The sequence below is a fragment of the Schistosoma haematobium genome, chromosome 1 (genome assembly GCF_000699445.3).
Source record: "Schistosoma haematobium chromosome 1, whole genome shotgun sequence".
Taxonomy (NCBI): Eukaryota; Metazoa; Platyhelminthes; class Trematoda; order Strigeidida; family Schistosomatidae; genus Schistosoma; species Schistosoma haematobium.
The window spans coordinates 72,193,714-72,205,433 of NC_067196.1; the positions used below are offsets into that span (position 1 = coordinate 72,193,714).

Consider the following 11,720-nt stretch of genomic DNA (forward strand, 5'->3'; position numbering starts at 1 on the left):
AGGTTTTTAATGGTGGTTTAACTTGAATCGATTCATCATTTCAGTAACTATTCATATTAATGGCAATAACAATCAGTGTATTCATTTTTTTAGCTCCTACCATCTTCTTATAAGGGCAAATTTCCTCTAATAACCAACATATTTATTCTTATATGTGATCATAGTCTTCAGCAGTGCATTGAATTCTGAACGAAATAAGAATCAAATATGTTCAATATTGATAAAAAATGTAAATGACTCACCTTTATTACATTATCATTTGCATGACAAAATGAGCAAGACAAAAAGTCGGAATTTAATAAATTCATCAACTGTTCTTGTTTATTACAAGAATTATCGATAACTTTTGTTGATATTAAAGCATGATCTGTAGTATTCAATGTTGATATTGTCGATGACATGGATGCTATTTCAATAGATGGTGTTCGATTGGAATGTTCTGAATAGGAGCAATTTGTCTCTTGATCAGATCCAATATCATTTTCATCATTAATTATTACATTCTCCTCAAAATTCAACATTATTATAATAGTAATAATGAATAAAAACACTACAATTAAATTTAAAGTGTGAAATTCAAATATTACACTTATGTCTGATAAACACTATGGTGATTTATATTTACTGTTAAACTTAAAAGGTTTAATCTAATAATCATTCTTTATTGGTTTTTAAAGCACTTCAATGTTATCAAGTAACCAGTAATTAACTAAATACATATTAATTTGATTTTTGTTTGAATCAAACATTTATTTGAATGAAAATAAATTTATGCTGGTCACATCCCCCTACCATCACCTCCATTGAAGAATGATATTTTGATTAGCTAAACAGAAATAAATATGTTACACACAATATAATTAATACCAAAATGCTCATAGATATACAACAATATGGATGTTTAAAGATTGAATGAAAAGTCTCATTATGACTAAAAAAAATTGTAAGAAATAGAGATAAAAATAATGACAATAGCAACACTAGTAAATCGGTAAATGATTGTATCTAAGTTTACTTATCTTCTTTTTCCAATTATCTTGTCAATCAATAATTCTTAGATTTGAATGGTTAATTCGCGCCAAATTCTGGGATTTATTTGTTTGCCTATATATATATATTAATGGTTCTTTTTCTTTCTTTTGGATCAACCAACATCTGTTATGTAAATAAATGAAAACGGAATGATTATCCATTGTAAATCAGATTTGTAATTTTTGAAAATAAAATATGACAAACGTCGATATTTAACTGAACAATTTTTTTCTCGAGAGATAAGGCATTTATTCATGTTAAATTCAGCTGTGTTTTAAATTTACTTTGATATTTCTATATTTATTTCGGATTAGGATCTTCACTAGTGTTTTGCTAAAGAGTGTTAAAATTTGGTTTAAAAATTCTTCGCTAAAAATTAGAAAATATGATTGTTCAACACGTTATAAACTCTGATTTTAAGTATCTTAAAACATTTCCGATCACGGTCTGCCTTTAGCTGGTGAACCATTAATTAACCAAGAAGCACCGAGCAGCTACCTTCTCCGAAACCGGAACGCTTCAGTAGCACATATCTGTGGTCTACAGGGGAATCACTGAGTTAAAACTCAATGGTTAATAAACTCAGTAAATTCGCTCTGGTTTTAGGGTAATACACTTGCCATAAGCCTTTAAAGTCCTAAGTTAGACCAGTGTTATGGTCTTCGTACAATAGCGTTGATCAGTCCAAAACTATGATGAAACAGCTGTCTAGTACTCCTTAATCTCGATCTTAAGTTGTTAAAAGGTGTGTGAGTTCGTCATTGTGAGTAAGTAATTCATTCACCTAGCTAAGGCACAGTTCACATATCCCAGTCTTCGTCAGTCCTTTAAACCATGTACACACATGATTCGTTTACATTAACATACGGTTATTGCAATAAAACCTATAGGGTAGTACTTCTTTTTTTCTATAAGATGTGCTGATCAAGTGTTTATAAGTGTGGATCAATAACTGAAGTTAATGTCAATCTCAAGATTAGGCTGATTTCCACAATATATATTAAATAAAATTTCAAGCACTTTGCAGACAGATTTTTCTACCTGACATCAACTAAGAAAATGTTTTACATAGCGAATTCAATATATTATTTAGGTCTCCATAAGTGAGGATCTCAGTCACCAACTGAATAAAACATACGTTCATAAATAATATAGAAGCCAGTTCACAAGTAACCTGATTCTAGCTGCAACATATCTGTAATCAACAAATGGAAGAGCTGACAAGATTCATATGATGCTGCCAATAACGAAGAAAAATTAAAACTAAATTAATTAAATAAATGGAAATATATAAGGTGACGTTTTCAACTTAGACTATTATAACTAAACGTCAATAACCATTAAATTCAGTTTCCGTTTGGATCTAAATCAGTAAAACTTAGTCCTTCTACAGAGTTAACACTAACAGTAAAAGTCCTAAAGGATTGGTGATGGCATAATTTGATTAATTTGTATCTGTTTTTTACATATATTAGCTCTTGAGGGATATTATATAATAATGGGAAGGAATGACTAATTTTAGAAAGTTTCCAATATACTAGACAGATTAACCAATTCAACCTCTTAACCATGTTATTAAGTCTTAACAGAAATAATATAACCAGAATCTGAGAATGCTGAAAATATACCTTGAAACTGAGATTTTTATTGCAAGTAAGTAGTGTAGAAAATAATGATTGACATTTCCTTTTTCAGTACGGAGTTGTAGAAATTGTTGAGATTTTTATTGAGATCATGAACCGATGACTGCTAAATCACCATCGAAAACCTGGAAGTCGTGACCAGTGTAGCTAATCCGTGTCGAGTAGAGACAGGTATCTGCCTCATACAACGAAAGATGGTCGCGCGATTTCGTGGATTGGTTGAACAGTGCTTTCAGGTTTTCAATGTTGGTCTAACATTGATCCCAATAAAAAAACTTCCTTTTTTATTTTTATACTTGCGATTCGAAACAAGTAAGATCTGAGAACACACTTTTTTTTCTATTCTATGCTTTAACTGGATGAACAAGGAGTACACAGAAAGGTTACAGATAATATTTCTAGAGTAATTATCACGTTATAAATATTTTAACAAGATAACACTACAGAAGTGTTAGTTTGTAGCAAAATAATATTAATGATGACATTAACTTCATTCATGTATTTATAAGATCTACAGTATGGTTAATATTCTGTTTGTTTACTAAGATTAAGTTCGAAATGGCTTTCTGAATGTTATCATGAAAACAGTGAAGGCAATCAAGCGTGAAATAATACATAAACTCGCTAATGAAATCAAATGAAAATCATAGACAACCTACTGCCTCTCTCTACAATACGATTGCCTTTAAAGCTTATCTTTGAAAAAATCCTCTCTCTTTAATTTCTGAGTAAAGTTGTAAATATATCCTTTGCTATTTAAACATTGCTCAGTTACCTGATTCGCTGATAATTGCTTTGTACTTCTTGACTTAGTCTTCCCAATCAACTTGTCGAGATACTAAAACTCAAACAAATTTTAAATATTTTATTATTAGGAAACATTGAAAAAATTTCATAGTATGTAAGTTTTATATTTCCGAATCACGAGGTTGCAGCTACGATGTCTAAGTAGACGTCGAAACATTCACTCATCAAAACCAAACTTAACCGAATTATAATAGAACGTTATGTAATCATCTTTGCTAAATAGGGCATATGAAGTAAAAAAGAAGGAATAAAAACAAAATATGGTCCAAAAAGCTATTAGTATCACAAAAAGTACTATAAACTTACGGATTGGTTTGATAAAAACTTACCACTAGGTATCAATTTACTATAACTCATAATAATAATAAGTGAATAATCTTTGACATACTCGAAGAAATACTATAAAATACAAGAATTTATATAGACTAGCTACAATTTAATAATTTCAAACAGTTTTTATTCGAATCCAATACTAATTTGTGTAAAAACCTTTAAGTGTGACAAAAAGAATGACAGTTTAAAGTCTTATGTTAAAAAAGAAGTATATTATGTTTGTTACACTGGCTTGACTGAAATCAAATGAGTTCTATAAGCAAACTGACGGAGTAGAAATGGAGTCACCACTTGTCTGACTTCTAGCTGACTGTTTTATTGTTGATCTCGAAAACACTATACTTAAACGAACAATTGACATCTGTCTATACACGAGATATTTGAATGACATCTACATTATTTATGACAAAAATATCAATGACAGTCAGAATACGTTTATTAACTGACATTAATCAATTAAGTTCACAAATGAATCAGAGTTAGATTAGGAATTTTACTTCTTAGATGTTTTAGTAAAAAAAGACCTAACGGTTCTCTATAAAGATCGATATGTAGAAAGCCAACATGGAATGGTCAATACACGACTGTTCAAAGTCGAGTCACACTGAAGTAAAAGAGAAACATGACCCATCCTCTATGTACGAGGGTTAAATAAATATGTACTGAGGGTACAATCAATATTGAAATTGATGAACTGCGGCAGATATTGATCGACAATGAATACCCACCTAGATTCATTGAGAAAAACCTGAAGCCGAAACAACCATATGAAAGTGTCTATAACATCGAAGACTCTCTTCATAAATATCCAGTTTAGAGGAGATACTACGGCAGAAATTCTGAAAAATAGACTTTCGAGATATCTAAACAAAGTTATATTCAGCTGAACTTCGTACTATGTTTTCTAATCGACCTACGATTCGAAGTTGTATGAAGAATAAGCTCCCGATTTGGGTCAAACCAGTTTTCATGTAACACTTTACTTGCTCATATGGGGCAGGTTATATCGGCCGCACAAAACGAGCTCTTTTGGAACGTATCTCTGAACATTACCCTGCCTGGTTTTCCAAAGGTTTACAGGAGTCAGTCAAAAGCTCAATCTTGGAGTACCTAGTCAATTTTAGTCGCTCCACTTCACCACTAGCTTGCTTCAAAATCATAGATGCAGTCAGTAGAGTTGGCCAAATAGTAATGCAAATGAAAAACGTATGTATAGCAGAGGCTATTGCTATCCACCAGTTCAAGCCTAATCTTTACAAATAAAAGCAGTATGTTCAGCCCCCCATTCTTCCATAGTCTTAACCTCCCTTTCTATCTTTTATTTTTTAATTCTTATATTTTATTATCTCTACTCCTCTCTAATTATTTTCAAAATTATTAACTAGCAAGTATTACAACTTTTAATTATTCTGTTCTAATAGTTCTCAAATGGACAATTACTTTTACCTTACCACTTTTTAATCACCGATTATTACATAACTACTCTTCAATATCTGATTTTCATAAACAATTCACGACAAGATACCACCAGAGTGAACATCAACTCTGAGATGCAGGTACATCCAGCTGACGAGTCCCAACTATGACGAAACGCACGTCCTACATTCCACTGATAGCCACTATCCATCTTTGTTTAATAAGCTTGTGACTTAAGGCTAAATCGAGGCAATCCGCACAGGACGCACATATATCAATAAGAGACTGGTCAATTGCAGTCCCAAATATCAAAGGGAAGATTCAAGCAAACAACACCAAGTGAATTTATGCCACTTTAAGTTTTAAAAATATTCTATTCGGCTATAGACTACTATTTTAACAAATTAACAAAAAATACGATTGTACAGCTAAAAGTAAATGAAGTCCATAATGTTTAACAACAGTTTTAAAAGTACTGCTAGCCTTGCCCTTACTTAAAATAATGTTTTCATGCATATTATAACCATTTATTGATTTTTTTTCAACTTATCATATGATCTGTCAGTGTGGGCAGAATATGCTGACGTAGGCACTCGTGGAGAAAATAAGGTTATTCTCGAGTGGAAGCTTGCCTTTTGGCGAAATTCTCCGATTTTTGAACAACGAGAAGCATACTGCGCTCATATGATTATGAGATAGTGTTGGAGGTTTCATGATCTATAAGTGTGATCAGATTGCAACTGTTAGAAAGTAATAAATTTCACTCAATTAGTGGATAAGATATATAGCGCTTTATGTTTTTGACCTATAGCATGAAATTCAAACTCTTAACGTTAAGTAATAAGTGTAACTATACTGGTATTGCCGAAGCGAACTACTGATATTAATACCTTTTTCGTGTCTAATCGACTTACAGATAATTTAAGTTAACAATGTATTACTCAAAAAGTAATCAGATTAAAATAAGTACAACTTTTTTAATGCTGTTTATGAATTTTCAAATATATAATGGCTTTTTTAGATTAGAAAAGGTAAAAAGTGATCTATAAGGAAACTCTTTTTCTTTTCATTTAAAAAGCTTCTCAATATAATTATCCCCTCATATTTTTGTTTGCACTTGTTAATCACTCAATGAAATGGGGTTATGGGATAATTATCTGCAAATTGTATCCGAATGTAAGTATATGCAGACCACGAGAGTGTCAACTATCTTTTGTGTCTAATAAAATGGTTCGAATGAGAGTTAACTATAAATAAACGAAAAAGAGACTAGTCTTCACAAATTTAATATGACAATACGGTTAACACAATAATCAGTAGGCAACTCGAGTAACTTTACATTTGCATGTCATTTTTACTCGTCGACTGGCCAGTAGGTTTCTACTCACAGCATATCAGATACTCTATAAATGTAGCTTCATTAAGATCACTTTCTACGCGTCTAATAACTGGTTTTACTGTTAAAATTCTATTATTATTATTATTATTATTATTATTATTATTATTATTATTATTAATGGCTTTATTCAATATTATTTTTTTGGTACAATATAGAATTCTCAGCACAGGGTATTTCAACAAGTTACTTACTGAACAACGAACAAAAAGGCAGTAGCAAATACAAAAAGAAATTAAAAAAGGTTTTTAAAAAAAATTAAAAAAAACAAGACAAAAAAAAACTACAAACTTTTTAAAATTAAAGACATGTTAAGAATGTAAGTTATTGACTAGGTTAATTCTAACAACCTGTTCGTCACAGAGTATATTTGCTAGGTAAGGTATTATAGAACTTTTATACCTTTCCTTGCGTGCATGGATTTTAATGTAATTACGTCTCGTTCTACCAGAAGATATACAAAGAGAAAGATAAGAGTGAAGGGGATGGCTAGTATCTGATAAAATGACACCTGCCAGGAGTTTGCATGATTTTAAATGTCTATCCACAACCATATTAATTATGACCTCGAAAGATTCACCACACATCTTGCTAACTGCCTTCAGCACTCTCCGCAATACAGCAAAGTCTTTTCTCAAAAGCCCGGGAAAGAATAATGGAGAACAGTAAAGAATAATAGGTAATATGCAAGAATTGACAAATTGTAAGAGTAAATGACGAGTAATTCCAAGAGCATGCAATCTCTTTATGTAGTAGGTCAGACGGAAAATCTTCTTCGATAACGATAAAACGTGGGAAGACCAAGACAGATCAGAGGAAAAGGTGACACCAAGATAACTGACCTTCGACACTGAGTTTATCAAAGAGTCTCCGATGGTACAAGCACTATGGGATCTCAAAATGGTGTTTAGATTCCGTTCAAGTCTCATGCTAAAGTTAACAGCTTGACATTTAGACGGATTAAGTATGAGACCATTACCAACAGACCAACAATCAATACGAGACAAAAACTCATTCATTTCTATGGGATGTAAAGAGGAAGATATAGGCATACATACAGTGAGATCATCCGCATACTTCACAAAAGTGTTTTCTGTAGAAGATGGCAGGTCATGCAGAAAAAAGGAGAACAGAAGAGGTGAAAGAACAGCTCCTTGTGGTACACCTTCATGAGACAGTAGAGACTCTGAACTCTTTCCTCCAAACACAGTGTACTGTTCTCTTCCAGAGAGGTAGGAAGATAGCCAGTTGGTTATCCAGCTGTCAGTGTTGACGCTGATTAACTTGTTAAGTAAACATTGTCTTGGTATAGAGTCAAAAGCTGAAGTATAGTCCAGAAAAACACATCGAACATACTTCTTACCCTTTTCTAAGTTGAACACTATGTTGTGATGCAGAACTGCAACAGCATCTAAAGTGCTTCTTTTGCGCCTGTATGCAAACTGGTATGGGTCAGTATGCTCTTTTATCGCAGGCTGAAGTGGAAGTATTAATAATTTTTCCATGGTTTTGAGGAAGGGTGAAGTTATTGCAATAGGTCTAAATTTTACATTCTTATCACCAAATGCTTTCTTGGTTACAGGAATTATCTTCATCTTTCTCCACATTTTCGGTATGAGATTAGATGAGAAGGATCTGTTAAATATAGTTGTGAACGGATGACACAGAACGTCAGCACATTTTTTAAAAAGGATGTTTGGGATACCATCAGGTCCCAAACATCGAGATGAATTAAGCGACTGGAGACATCCTCGTACATCAGTTTCAGTGAAAGTAGGAACACAGCTATTTTTAAACCCGTGGATAGAGGGAGCATCACATCAGATGACTGACGTACAAAAGACTTATTTAAGTCACAAACATTCAGCTGGTTATCGCTTCTAAACTTTCTGTCACCTGTAAGTTCTTTAAAGAATTTCCACATACTTGGAGAGTTTTTGCAAGATAAGAGCTTTTGAGTAAACATACAGTTGAGACGTCTAATCTCTAGGTTTATCAGACCATTTAGTTTACGAACTTCATTAGAGTTCTTCTCCTTGTACATTCTTTCTTTCATCCTCCGTAGTCGTTTTAGTTGTGTAGATGTAAGTCGATCAAAACTTACAAAAATGGTTTCAGTGGGACAACAAGTATCAAAACAGAATTTAAGGTAACAAGTGATAATATCAGTAGTGTTTTCGAGTGAGTCATCTGTAAATAATTCCCAGTTAGTCGTATGAAACATGTTTTTCAGATTTCGGATATTTTCTTCTGAGTAATTCCTATATTTGACTTTCTTGGTCTGATGTAAGAGTGTACTCTTCCCATGCTTTCCATATACTTTAGGTAGAACACGAATTATACAGTGATCTGAGCTAGACAATGGAGCACGTTTACGAGTCGCATATATACCCACATCATTAATGAAGACGAAGTTTAGATGAGCATCCAAACGGGTAGGAAAATCCACTACATTTTGGTGACCTAGTGACGTAAGGAAGCTACAGTCACATGAATTGAAATCACCACATACAACTGAAAGTGAATCACTGAAGGCAGTAACAGCGAACTCAGTGAATTCATTAGCAAAAACAGATAGTGCAGATGATGTGCAATCTGGAGTCACGTAGATATTGGTAACATAAACATATTTGTATTTATTCAGATGTTTTGGACGACATCTTAGAGTTAGACAGTCGATAAAGTCATTTGAAAACTTAAAACACGCAAACGAAGATCGACACCAGTTTATGTTTACAAACGTAGCTACACCGCCACCACACCTCTTTTTATTGTTCGATCGATCCTGACGATAAATTTTAAAATCACTTAGTGATACAAGGCCGTCATCTTGTAAATCATTCAACCAAGATTCTTGAATTGTGATGACACCACAATTACGATACATATTTTGACTTAGTAGGAATTGCAGATAGTCCACTTTGTTGATTAGTGATCGGCAGTTAGAATTTAGTAGCTCGGGAATTGACATACGATTAATGTTCATTCTCTTTAACGCATATTGCCAACCACCACGATGCCTTTTATAGTACTTTTCCGTAACTTGTGCAGCGAAAGGTCGTAGGCTTTTCATAAAAGCGCCTGAATAGGTAATGCGATTGATGGACATAATTATAAATTAAAACAAATAAAAACAGATAACTTGTTGAAATAATCAGATGGCAGAAACAGGTAGCCCAGATATTCAAGCAGGCCGCCTAATCTACTCTGATACCTAAAATTTTCTCTCTGTGAAATCTAATTAATTTAGCAGTATACCTATGGAAATATTCAGCTGACCCTTTTTGGACAGTAGAGTAAACAAATACAATCATGGAAACATTTTAAGTAATCTTAAAATACAACATTTCGAAAAGTGAATAGTTGTTAATGTAAACACACATTGGCATAAATAGGCGTACAATATATAGTTGAAAAACATATGCACTAAAATGCGAGGTAATTATAAATAAAAATTTTATTAGATTTCTTTTTAGTATTATATAAGCAAGGAAGTCCGTCAATGAAGAAAATCCTAGTTTGAACAACCGATTCTAGTTACATTCTATCAAAGAACATGATTTTAAACGAACATTGGACATTCACCAATTAAATAGTACGATTTTACTACGAACTATTAAAGTGTATTATTGTATAAAGACTTTGCACATAACTTTTTTAAATAACAGAAATTGAATTCTTTAGTAGAAAAATTTATTGTACACAATAACACTAACCTAAAGTTCATGGTCATTTGAATTATCTAAGTGTCAGTTATTATTTAAGCCCAGGTCAAAAAATGTTTAATACTATGTATCGTCAGCAAGAAAATAAGATAAATACATCTGTCTAAACTCCTTGTATAGTTAAGATTATCATAATACTGTCGCTTATCGAAATGATCGTTTGCAACATATTATTTTATTTACTGATTTATGTTATTCTATGGCTTACCATAATGAGTATATTGCAAAATTCATCACACGAAAATTGATTAGATTAGACAAGATGTTAAATGCTTCTCTCCATTAAACGTTTCAGACAATGCATGAGTAGCTCATTGATTTTGTTAGTAATTGTATGCACATCTAACATTCCAATGAACCCTGAAAATCAGTCTACTATATATAATTCCATCTAAGTTTTATAACGTCCATTGCCAAAATAGTGTATGATTTGATGATTCAGTTTTTGTGAATAGGATAAACTTAATTTATTGGCTTTCACGTGAAACAAATTGGTAAAACATTCGCTTATATTATGCCCTGCAACATTGTTTATTTAAAGAAAGTTTTCATATAAGGGAAATTGTGAGCTAGCCTAAGGTGTACCTCTTTGCACAAACTATTTTCAATGAATGATTTGAAAAATTTTTCTATCTTTCATGATTTAAAAATACAAAAACATCAACTGTCTGAAACAACATACTTATTGAGTCCTATTTATATCTGAAGAACTGATTTGAGTGAGATCAAATCGTACTACACAATCAGACAAGTTAATCAAGTAGATTTCAGTTTATTCATGCAATATGTACAGTGATTTATTTACCAAATTTGAATTAGCACACAGATGATGTGAAGCTTCATAAATATATTTGTCTTACTTCTTATGCTATTAAAGACTTGTGGATAAGGCTACTTTTACTAAGCTTTATAGTAACTGGAAGTATTTTCAATCATTGGATATGCTTTTACAAATTAGGAAATATCAGATGGGTTTTTGTGGAGATTGTAGTAATTTCAATGGTTAAGATCATGAGTCAGTTGAAGCTAGACTACCATGGAAAACCTGGAAGCACTGGACGGCCGTTTCGTTTTAGGAAATAAACAAAAAGAACACATACAAAAGCCATTGTTTAGATCGATTTAGCTGTGGAAGTATAAAATATAGAATACGGTTAGAATAATGATGAGTATTTCAACTGAAAGTTGGTTATCACCACAAAGATTAGATGGGATTAGTATACCCCAACCATCTGGTTGGCTGAGTATAGAGAAAATTTGAAAATAATCCATTGAATTATTAGTGTTTGTTATTCGTAGAATGGTTTTATGTTGAGCAAATGAAAAGAATATTTTCTTACATAATAATATAGTTTTACTCCTTTAAGT

General features: G+C 32.2%; 1 protein-coding gene across 1 annotated transcript in view; it reads right to left on the reverse strand.

Annotated features, from left to right (window-relative positions):
* The window catches only part of TRIM2 (Tripartite motif-containing protein 2), a 55,551-nt gene extending 54,954 nt beyond the window's left edge, over window positions 1–597 (reverse strand). The window contains exon 1 of the mRNA XM_035732858.2: window positions 243–597. The gene's annotated coding sequence lies outside the window, so the exon portion shown is untranslated. The remainder of the gene's footprint in view (window positions 1–242) is intronic.
* Between the last annotated feature and the right edge of the window lie 11,123 nt (window positions 598–11,720).